Here is a 10000-nt window from a genome sequence, read left to right as displayed (position 1 = left end):
CGTCCATCAGCTGATGGCGGGGTGGAAGAGCAGCAGGCAGCCTCCAGCTGGTGATGGCGGGGTGGAGGAGCTGCAGCCAGCGTCCAGCAGCTGATGGCGGGGTGCAGGAGCAGCAGCCAGCCTCCAGCAGCTGATGGCGGGGTGGAGGAGCTGCAGCCAGCCTCCAGCAGCCAGCCTCCAGCTAGTGATGGCGGGGTGGAGAAGCAGGCAGCCTCCGTCAGCTGATGGCGGGGTGGAGGAGCAGAAGCCAGCCTCCAGCAGCTGATGGCGGGGTGCAGGAGCTGCAGCCAGCGTCCAGCAGCTGATGGTGGGGTGGAGGAGCTGCAGCCAGCCTCCAGCAGCCAGCCTCCAGCTAGTGATGGCGGGGTGGAGAAGCAGGCAGCCTCCGTCAGCTGATGGCGGGGTGGAGGAGCAGAAGCCAGCCTCCAGCAGCTGATGGCGGGGTGCAGGAGCTGCAGCCAGCGTCCAGCAGCTGATGGTGGGGTGGAGGAGCTGCAGCCAGCGTCCAGCAGCTGATGGTGGGGTGGAGGAGCTGCAGCCAGCCTCCAGCAGCCAGCCTCCAGCAGCTGATGGCGGGGTGCAGGAGCAGCAGCCAGCCTCCAGCAGCTGATGGCGGGGTGCAGGAGCAGCAGGCAGCCTCCAGCAGCTGATGGCGGGGTGGAGGAGCAGAAGCCAGCCTCCAGCAGCTGATGGCGGGGTGCAGGAGCTGCAGCCAGCGTCCAGCAGCTGATGGTGGGGTGGAGGAGCTGCAGCCAGCGTCCAGCAGCTGATGGTTGGGTGGAGGAGCAGCAGCCAGCCTCCAGCAGCCAGCCTCCAGCTAGTGATGGCGGGGTGGAGAAGCAGGCAGCCTCCATCAGCTGATGGCGGGGTGGAGGAGCAGAAGCCAGCCTCCAGCTGGTGATGGCGGGGTGCAGGAGCTGCAGGCAGCCTCCAGCAGCTGATGGCGGGGTGCAGGAGCTGCAGGCAGCCTCCAGCAGCTGATGGCGGGGTGGAGGAGCTGCAGCCAGCGTCCAGCAGCTGATGGTGGGGTGGAGGAGCTGCAGCCAGCGTCCAGCAGCTGATGGTTGGGTGGAGGAGCAGCAGCCAGCCTCCAGCAGCTGATGGCGGGGTGCAGGAGCAGCAGCCAGCCTCCAGCAGCTGATGGCGGGGTGGAGGAGCTGCAGCCAGCCTCCAGCAGCCAGCCTCCAGCTAGTGATGGCGGGGTGGAGAAGCAGGCAGCCTCCATCAGCTGATGGCGGGGTGGAGGAGCAGAAGCCAGCCTCCAGCTGGTGATGGCGGGGTGCAGGAGCTGCAGGCAGCCTCCAGCAGCTGATGGCGGGGTGGAGGAGCTGCAGCCAGCCTCCAGCAGCCAGCCTCCAGCTAGTGATGGCGGGGTGGAGAAGCAGGCAGCCTCCATCAGCTGATGGCGGGGTGGAGGAGCAGAAGCCAGCCTCCAGCAGCTGATGGCGGGGTGCAGGAGGTGCAGGCAGCCTCCAGCAGCTGATGGCGGGGTGCAGGAGCAGCAGGCAGCCTCCAGCAGCTGATGGCGGGGTGCAGGAGCTGCAACCAGCCTCCAGCTGGTGATGGCGGGGTGGAGGAGCTGCAGCCAGCCTCCAGCAGCCAGCCCCCAGCAGCTGATGGCGGGGTGGAGGAGCAGAAGCCAGCCTCCAGCAGCTGATGGTGGGGTGCAGGAGCTGCAGCCAGCCTCCAGCAGCCAGCCTCCAGCTGGTGATGGCGGGGTGGAGGAGCAGCAGCAGACAGCCTCCAGCAGCCAGCCAGCCTCCAGGAGCTGATGGCGGTGTGTGGGAGCAGCAGCCAGCCTCCAGCGTTCAGCCAGCATCCATCAGCTGATGGCGGTGTGAAGGAGCTGCAGCCAGCCTCCAGCAGGTCATGGTGGGGTGGAGGAGCAGCAGCCAGCCTCCAGCAGCTGATGGCGGGTTGCAGGAGCTGCAGCCAGCCTCCAGCAAATGATGGCGGGGTGCAGGAGCTGCAGGCAGCCTCCAGCAGCTGATGGCGGGGTGCAGGAGCAGCAGGCAGCCTCCAGCTGCTGATGACGGGGTGCAGGAGCTGCAACCAGCCTCCAGCTGGTGATGGTGGGGTGGAGGAGCTGCAGCCAGCCTCGAACAGCTGATGGCAGGGTGCAGGAGCAGCAGCCAGCCTCCAGCAGCTGATGGCGGGGCGCAGGAGCTGCAGGCAGCCTCCAGCAGCTGATGGCGGGGTGCAGGAGCAGCAGCCAGCCTCCAGCTGGTGATGGCGGGGTGAAGGAGCTGCAGCCAGCCACCAGCAGCTGATGGCGGGGTGCAGGAGCTGCAGGCAGCCTCCAGCAGCTGATGGCGGGGTGCAGGAGCTGCAGGCAGCCTCCAGCAGCTGATGGCGGGGTGGAGGAGCTGCAGCCAGCGTCCAGCAGCTGATGGTGGGGTGGAGGAGCTGCAGCCAGCGTCCAGCAGCTGATGGTTGGGTGGAGGAGCAGCAGCCAGCCTCCAGCAGCTGATGGCGGGGTGCAGGAGCAGCAGCCAGCCTCCAGCAGCTGATGGCGGGGTGGAGGAGCTGCAGCCAGCCTCCAGCAGCCAGCCTCCAGCTAGTGATGGCGGGGTGGAGAAGCAGGCAGCCTCCATCAGCTGATGGCGGGGTGGAGGAGCAGAAGCCAGCCTCCAGCTGGTGATGGCGGGGTGCAGGAGCTGCAGGCAGCCTCCAGCAGCTGATGGCGGGGTGGAGGAGCTGCAGCCAGCCTCCAGCAGCCAGCCTCCAGCTAGTGATGGCGGGGTGGAGAAGCAGGCAGCCTCCATCAGCTGATGGCGGGGTGGAGGAGCAGAAGCCAGCCTCCAGCAGCTGATGGCGGGGTGCAGGAGGTGCAGGCAGCCTCCAGCAGCTGATGGCGGGGTGCAGGAGCAGCAGGCAGCCTCCAGCAGCTGATGGCGGGGTGCAGGAGCTGCAACCAGCCTCCAGCTGGTGATGGCGGGGTGGAGGAGCTGCAGCCAGCCTCCAGCAGCCAGCCCCCAGCAGCTGATGGCGGGGTGGAGGAGCAGAAGCCAGCCTCCAGCAGCTGATGGTGGGGTGCAGGAGCTGCAGCCAGCCTCCAGCAGCCAGCCTCCAGCTGGTGATGGCGGGGTGGAGGAGCAGCAGCAGACAGCCTCCAGCAGCCAGCCAGCCTCCAGGAGCTGATGGCGGTGTGTGGGAGCAGCAGCCAGCCTCCAGCGTTCAGCCAGCATCCATCAGCTGATGGCGGTGTGAAGGAGCTGCAGCCAGCCTCCAGCAGGTCATGGTGGGGTGGAGGAGCAGCAGCCAGCCTCCAGCAGCTGATGGCGGGTTGCAGGAGCTGCAGCCAGCCTCCAGCAAATGATGGCGGGGTGCAGGAGCTGCAGGCAGCCTCCAGCAGCTGATGGCGGGGTGCAGGAGCAGCAGGCAGCCTCCAGCTGCTGATGACGGGGTGCAGGAGCTGCAACCAGCCTCCAGCTGGTGATGGTGGGGTGGAGGAGCTGCAGCCAGCCTCGAACAGCTGATGGCAGGGTGCAGGAGCAGCAGCCAGCCTCCAGCAGCTGATGGCGGGGCGCAGGAGCTGCAGGCAGCCTCCAGCAGCTGATGGCGGGGTGCAGGAGCAGCAGCCAGCCTCCAGCTGGTGATGGCGGGGTGAAGGAGCTGCAGCCAGCCACCAGCAGCTGATGGCGGGGTGAAGGAGCTGCAGCCAGCCACCAGCAGCTGATGGCGGGGTGGAGGAGCTGCAGCCAGCGTCCAGCAGCTGATGGTTGGGTGGTGGAGGAGCAGCAGCCAGCCTCCAGCAGCTGATGGCGGGGTGCAGGAGCAGCAGCCAGCGTCCAGCAGCTGATGGTTGGGTGGAGGAGCAGCAGCCAGCCTCCAGCAGCTGCTGGCGGGGTGCAGGAGCAGCAGCCAGCCTCCAGCAGCTGATGGCGGGGTGCAGGAGCTGCAGGCAGCCTCCAGCAGCTGATGGCGGTGTGCAGGAGCTGCAGCCAGCCTCCAGCAGCTGATGGCGGGGTGCAGGGGCTGCAGGCAGCCTCCAGCAGCTGATGGCGGGGTGCAGGAGCTGCAACCAGCCTCCAGCTGGTGATGGCGGGGTGGAGGAGCAGCAGCCAGCCTCCAGCAGCCAGCCTCCAGCTGCTGATGGCGGGGTGGAGGAACAGAAGCCTCCAGCAGCTGATGGCAGGGTGCAGGAGCAGCAGCCAGCCTCCAGCTGGTGATGGCGGGGTGGAGGAGCTGAAACCTGGGTCGGACCTGGTCTGCAGCAGGGCCCATTACCACTCAGAAGCTGATGGCAGTGTGTGTTTAGGTCCCTGCGGGGTGGATGAGCTGAAACCTGGGTCAGACTTGGTGTGCAGCAGGGCTCAGCACCCTCCAGAAGCCGATGACAGTGTGTCTTTAACTCCCTGCCTGGTGGGAGAGCTGAAAGCTGGGTCGGACCTGGTCTTTAGCAGAGCTCAGCAGCCTCCAGAAGCTGATGGCAGTGTGTGTTTCATCCCCTGCGGGGTGGGAGAGCTGAAACGTGGGTCGGACCTGGTCTGCAGCAGGGCCCATCACCATCCAGAAGCTGACGGCGGTGTGTGTTTAAGTCCCTGCGGGGTGGGAGAGCCATAACCTGGGTCGGACCTGGTCTGCAGCAGAGCTCAGCAGCCTCCAGAACCTGATGGCAGTGTGTCTTTAATCCACTGCGGGGTGCAGGAGCTGAAACCTGGGTCGGACCTGGTCTGCAGCAGGGCTCAGCAGCCAGCAGAAGGTGACGGCAGTGTGTGTTTAGTTCCCTGCGGGGTGCAGGAGCTGAAACCTGGGTCGGACCTGGTCTGCAGCAGAGCTCAGCAGCCAGCAGAAGGTGATGGCAGTGTGTGTTTAAGTCCCTGCCTGGTGGGAGAGCTGAAACCTGGGTCGGACCTGGTCTATAGAAGAGCTCAGCAGCCTCCAGAAGCTGATGGCAGTGTGTGTGTTTTGGTCCCTGCGGGGTGCAGGAGCAGGAACCCGGGTCGGACCTGGTCTATAGCGGAGCTCAGCAGCCTCCAGCAGCTGATGGCAGTGTGTGTTTAATTCCCTGCCTGGTGGGAGAGCTGTAACCCGGGTCGGACTTGGTCTGCAGCAGGGCCCATCACCATCCAGAAGCTGATGGCAGTGTGTCTTTAATTCCCTGCGGGGTGGAGGAGCAGAAACCTGGGTCGGACCTGGTCTATAGCAGAGCTCAGCAGCCTCCAGAAGCTGATGGCAGTGTGTGTTCAAGTCCCTGCGGGGTGGGAGAGCTGAAACCTGGGTCGGACCTGGTCTATAGAAGAGCTCAGCAGCCTCCAGCAGCTGATGGCAGTGTGTGTTTAAGTCCCTGCGGGGTGGGAGAGCTATATCCCGGGTCGGACCTGGTCTATAGCAGAGCTCAGCAGCCTCCAGCAGCTGATGGCAGTGTGTGTTTAAGTCCCTGCGGGGTGGGAGAGCTGAAACCTCGGTCGGACCTGGTCTATGGCAGAGCTCAGCAGCCTCCAGAAGCTGATGGCAGCGTGCCTCTAAGTCCCTGCCTGGTGGGAGAGCTGAAACCTGGGTCGGACATGGTCTGCAGCAGGGCTCGGCAGCCTCCAGCAGCTGATGGCAGTGTGTCTTTAAGTCCCTGCCTGGTGGGAGAGCTGAAACCTGGGTCGGACCTGGTCTATAGCAGAGCTCAGCAGCCTCCAGCAGCTGATGGCAGTGTGTGTTTAAGTCCCTGCCTGGTGTGAGAGCTGAAACCTGGGTCGGACCTGGTCTATAGAAGAGCTCAGCAGCCTCCAGCAGCTGATGGCAGTGTGTCTTTAAGTCACTGCCTGGTGGGAGAGCTGAAACCTGGGTCGGACCTGGTCTATAGTAGAGCTCAGCAGCCTCCAGCAGCTGATTGCAGTGTGTGTTTAAGTCCCTGCCTGGTGGGAGAGCTGATATCCGGGTCGGACCTGGTCCACAGCAGGGCCCATCACCCTCCAGAAGCTGGTGGCAGTGTGTGTTTAAGTCCCTGCGGGGTGCAGGAGCAGAAACCTGGGTGGGACCTGGTCTGCAGCAGAGCTCGGCAGCCTCCAGCAGCTGATGGCAGTGAGTGTTTAAGTCCCTGCGGGGTGGGAGAGCTATATCCCGGGTCAGACCTGGTCTAAAGCAGGGCCCATCACCCTCCAGAAGCTGGTGGCAGTGTGTGTTTAAGTCCCTGCGGGGTGGAGGAGCAGAAACCTGGGTCGGACCCGGTCTACAGCAGAGCTCAGCAGCCCCCAGAAGCTGATGGCAGTGTGTGTGTGTGTGTGTGTGTTTAAGTCTCTGCCTGGTTGGAGAGCCGATACCTGGGTCGGACCTGGTCTGCAGCAGGGCTCAGCAGCCTCCAGAAGCTGATGGCAGTGTGTCTTTCATTCCCTGCGGGGTGCAGGAGCAGAAACCTGGGTCGGACCTGGTCTATAGCGGAGCTCAGCAGCCTCCAGCAGCTGATGGCAGTGTGTGTTAAAGACCCTGCGGGGTGGGAGAGCTGAAACCTGGGTCGGACCTGGTCTGCAGCAGGGCTCAGCAGCCCCCAGAAGCTGATGGCTGTGTGTGTTTAAGTCCCTGCGGGGTGGGAGAGCTGAAACCTGGGTCGGACCTGGCCCGCAGCAGGGCCCATCACCCTCCAGAAGCTGATGGCGGTGTGGGTTTAAGTCCCTGCGGGGTTGAGGAGCTGAAACCTGGGTCGGACCTGGTCTGCAGCAGGGCCCATCACCATCCAGAAGCTGATGGCTGTGTGTGTTTAAGTCCCAGGGGGGTGGGAGAGCCATAACCTGGGTCGGACCTGGTCTGCAGCAGGGCTCAGCAGCCTCCAGTTGCAGATGGCAGTGTGTGTTTAGTTCCCTGCGGGGTGCAGGAGCTGAAACCTGGGTCGGACCTGGTCTATAGCAGAGCTCAGCAGCCTCCAGAAGCTGATGGCAGTGTGTCTTCAATTCCCTGCGGGGTGCAGGAGCTGATACCTGGGTCGGACCTGGTCTGCAGCAGGGCCCATCACCATCCAGACGCTGATGGCAGTGTGTGTTTAAGTCCTAGTGGGCTGCAGGAGCTGAAACCTGGGTCGGACCTGCTCTATAGTAGAGCTCAGCAGCCTCCAGAAGCTGATGGCAGTGTGTCTTTAAGTCCCTGCGGGGTGGGATAGCTGAAACCTGGGTCGGACCTGGTCTGCAGCAGGGCCCATCACCATCCAGACGCTGATGGCAGTGTGTGTTTAAGTCCTAGTGGGCTGCAGGAGCTGAAACCTGGGTCGGACCTGCTCTATAGTAGAGCTCAGCAGCCTCCAGAAGCTGATGGCAGTGTGTCTTTAAGTCCCTGCGGGGTGGGATAGCTGAAACCTGGGTCGGACCTGGTCTGCAGCAGGGCCCATCACCCTCCAGAAGCTGTTGGCAGTGTGTCTTCCATTCCTAGTGGGGCAGGGGAGCAAAGACCTGGGCAGAGGAGCGCCTGTCTGCATCCGATCCGGCCCCTCAGCAGCCCGCCGTGAGCCTTAGAGAACCCCCCCCCCCCCCCAGCGGGCTCCAGGAACCGGGCCCTGCGTCGGACCCAGCTCAGTAAGGCCCTCCCTCGGGCCCTGCAGCAGGTGGCCCCGTCTATGCAGTCGAAAACCCCGCGAAAATCGGTGTAGAAACGCCCGAGAGGCGTGGTGCGGTTCCCCCGGCCGGTACCGGGTCCGGACCGGTCCGGAAGTCCACCCAGAACACTGCCTGGGGCTTCTGGGCGGCTCCCCAGGCGCAGGCAGTCGAAAACCGCGTGAAAATCGGTTCAGAATTGACAAAACGGCGACCTCGTCGCTCCAAAAACTAAGTCCAAACTAAGCCTTTCGCTTATCGCTTAACGCTTAAGGCGGTCGGCCTTATGGCCAGTAAATGAAAAGTGCCTGCGCCCCTGGAGGTTTTGGAAGGTGCGAGCGATGACCATGCTCGGGTTAGTAGGTGAGGCCATCGGAAAACCAGCGTGAGTTGGCGGGTTTGGGTGGCAATCTATTCCAGGCAGAGTCGACTATCTCTGGGCATCAATTTTGGGATTTTTCCGGCTCTGGTTCTGGGAGAAACGCAGGGGCAAAGTGCACGAGCCGCGGCCGATTTTGGTGGCCTGTCCCTGGGCACAAAGTCTGAGGAGTGTGGGCCTGGTTCTCCGAAAAATACCAGTCTGCTGGAGCTCACTCCCATGGCTCCAGGGGGCACGGCACACCCCCCGGTAGCCGACCAAAGTGCTCTACTCGGGCCAGACTCGGACCCACGACCCGGGGTGAGAACCACAACTACTGGTCATCCTTTTGACCTCCAGGGGGCGCGGCAGAGCCTCCCCAGTCCGACGCAAGTGCCCCACTTGGGCCATACTCAGACCCACGGCCCGGGGCGAGAACCACAACTACTGGTCATCCTTTAGACCTCCAGGGGGCCCGGCACAGCCTCCCTAGACCGACACAAGTGCTCCACTTGGGCTGTACTCTGACCCAAGTCCCGGTGCGAGAACCACAACTACTGGTCATCCTTTAGACCTCCAGGGGGCCCGGCACAGCCTCCCTAGGCCGACACAAGTGCTCCACTTGGGCTATACTCTGACCCAAGTCCCGGGGCGAGAACCACAACTACTGGTCATCCTTTTGACCTCATGGTCATCCTTTAGATCTCCAGGGGGCCCGGCACAGCCTCCCTAGGCCGACACAAGTGCTCCACTTGGGCTATACTCTGACCCAAGTCCCGGGGCGAGAACCACAACTACTGGTCATCCTTTAGACCTCCAGGGGGCACGGCACACCCCCCGGTAGCCGACCAAAGTGCTCTACTCGGGCCAGACTCGGACCCACGACCCGGGGTGAGAACCACAACTACTGGTCATCCTTTAGACCTCCAGGGGGCCCGGCACAGCCTCCCTAGTCCGACACAAGTGCTCCACTTGGGCTATACTCTGACCCAAGTCCCGGGGCGAGAACCACAACTACTGGTCATCCTTTAGACCTCCAGGGGGACCGGCACAGCCTCCCTAGACCGACACAAGTGCACCACTTGGGCCATACTCTGACCCAAGTCCCGGGGCGAGAACCACAACTACTGGTCATCCTTTTGACCTCATGGTCATCCTTTAGACCTCAAGGGGGCACGGCAGAGCCTCCCTAGTCCGACACAAGTGTCCCACTTGGGCTATACTATGACCCAAGTCCCGGGGCGAGAACCACAACTACTGGTCATCCTTTAGACCTCAAGGGGGCACGGCAGAGCCTCCCTAGTCCGACACAAGTGTCCCACTTGGGCCATACTCAGACCCACGGCCCGGGGCGAGAACCACAACTACTGGTCATCCTTTAGACCTCCAGGGGGCCCGGCACAGCCTCCCTAGTCCGACGCAAGTGCTCCACTTGGGCTGTACTCTGACCCAAGTCCCGGGGCGAGAACCACAACTAATGGTCATCCTTTAGACCTCCAGGGGGCACGGCACAGCCTCCCTAGTCCGACACAAGTGCTCCACTTGGGCTATACTCTGACCCAAGTCCCGGGGCGAGAACCACAACTACTGGTCATCCTTTAGACCTCCAGGGGGCACGGCAGAGCCTCCCTAGTCCGACACAAGTGTCCCACTTGGGCTATTCTCTGACCCAAGTCCCGGGGCGAGAACCACAACTACTGGTCATCCTTTAGACCTCCAGGGGGCACGACACAGCCTCCCTAGTCCGACCCAAGTGCTCCACTTGGGCTATACTATGACCCAAGTCCCGGGGCGAGAACCACAACTACTGGTCATCCTTTAGACCTCCAGGGGGCACGGCACAGCCTCCCTAGTCCGACACAAGTGCTCCACTTGGGCTATACTCTGACCCAAGTCCCGGGGCGAGAACCACAACTACTGGTCATCCTTTAGACCTCCAGGGGGCACGGCACAGCCTCCCTAGTCCGACACAAGTGCTCCACTTGGGCTATACTCTGACCCAAGTCCCGGGGCGAGAACCACAACTACTGGTCATCCTTTTGACCTCATGGTCATCCTTTAGACCTCCAGGGGGCCCGGCACAGCCTCCCTAGGCCGACACAAGTGCTCCACTTGGGCTATACTCTGA

This window comes from Nothobranchius furzeri, unplaced genomic scaffold (assembly GCF_043380555.1).
Source record: "Nothobranchius furzeri strain GRZ-AD unplaced genomic scaffold, NfurGRZ-RIMD1 Scf061, whole genome shotgun sequence".
Classification (NCBI taxonomy): domain Eukaryota; kingdom Metazoa; phylum Chordata; class Actinopteri; order Cyprinodontiformes; family Nothobranchiidae; genus Nothobranchius; species Nothobranchius furzeri.
The sequence above is the reverse complement of the archived record's forward strand: the minus strand, read 5'-3'. Positions refer to the sequence as shown.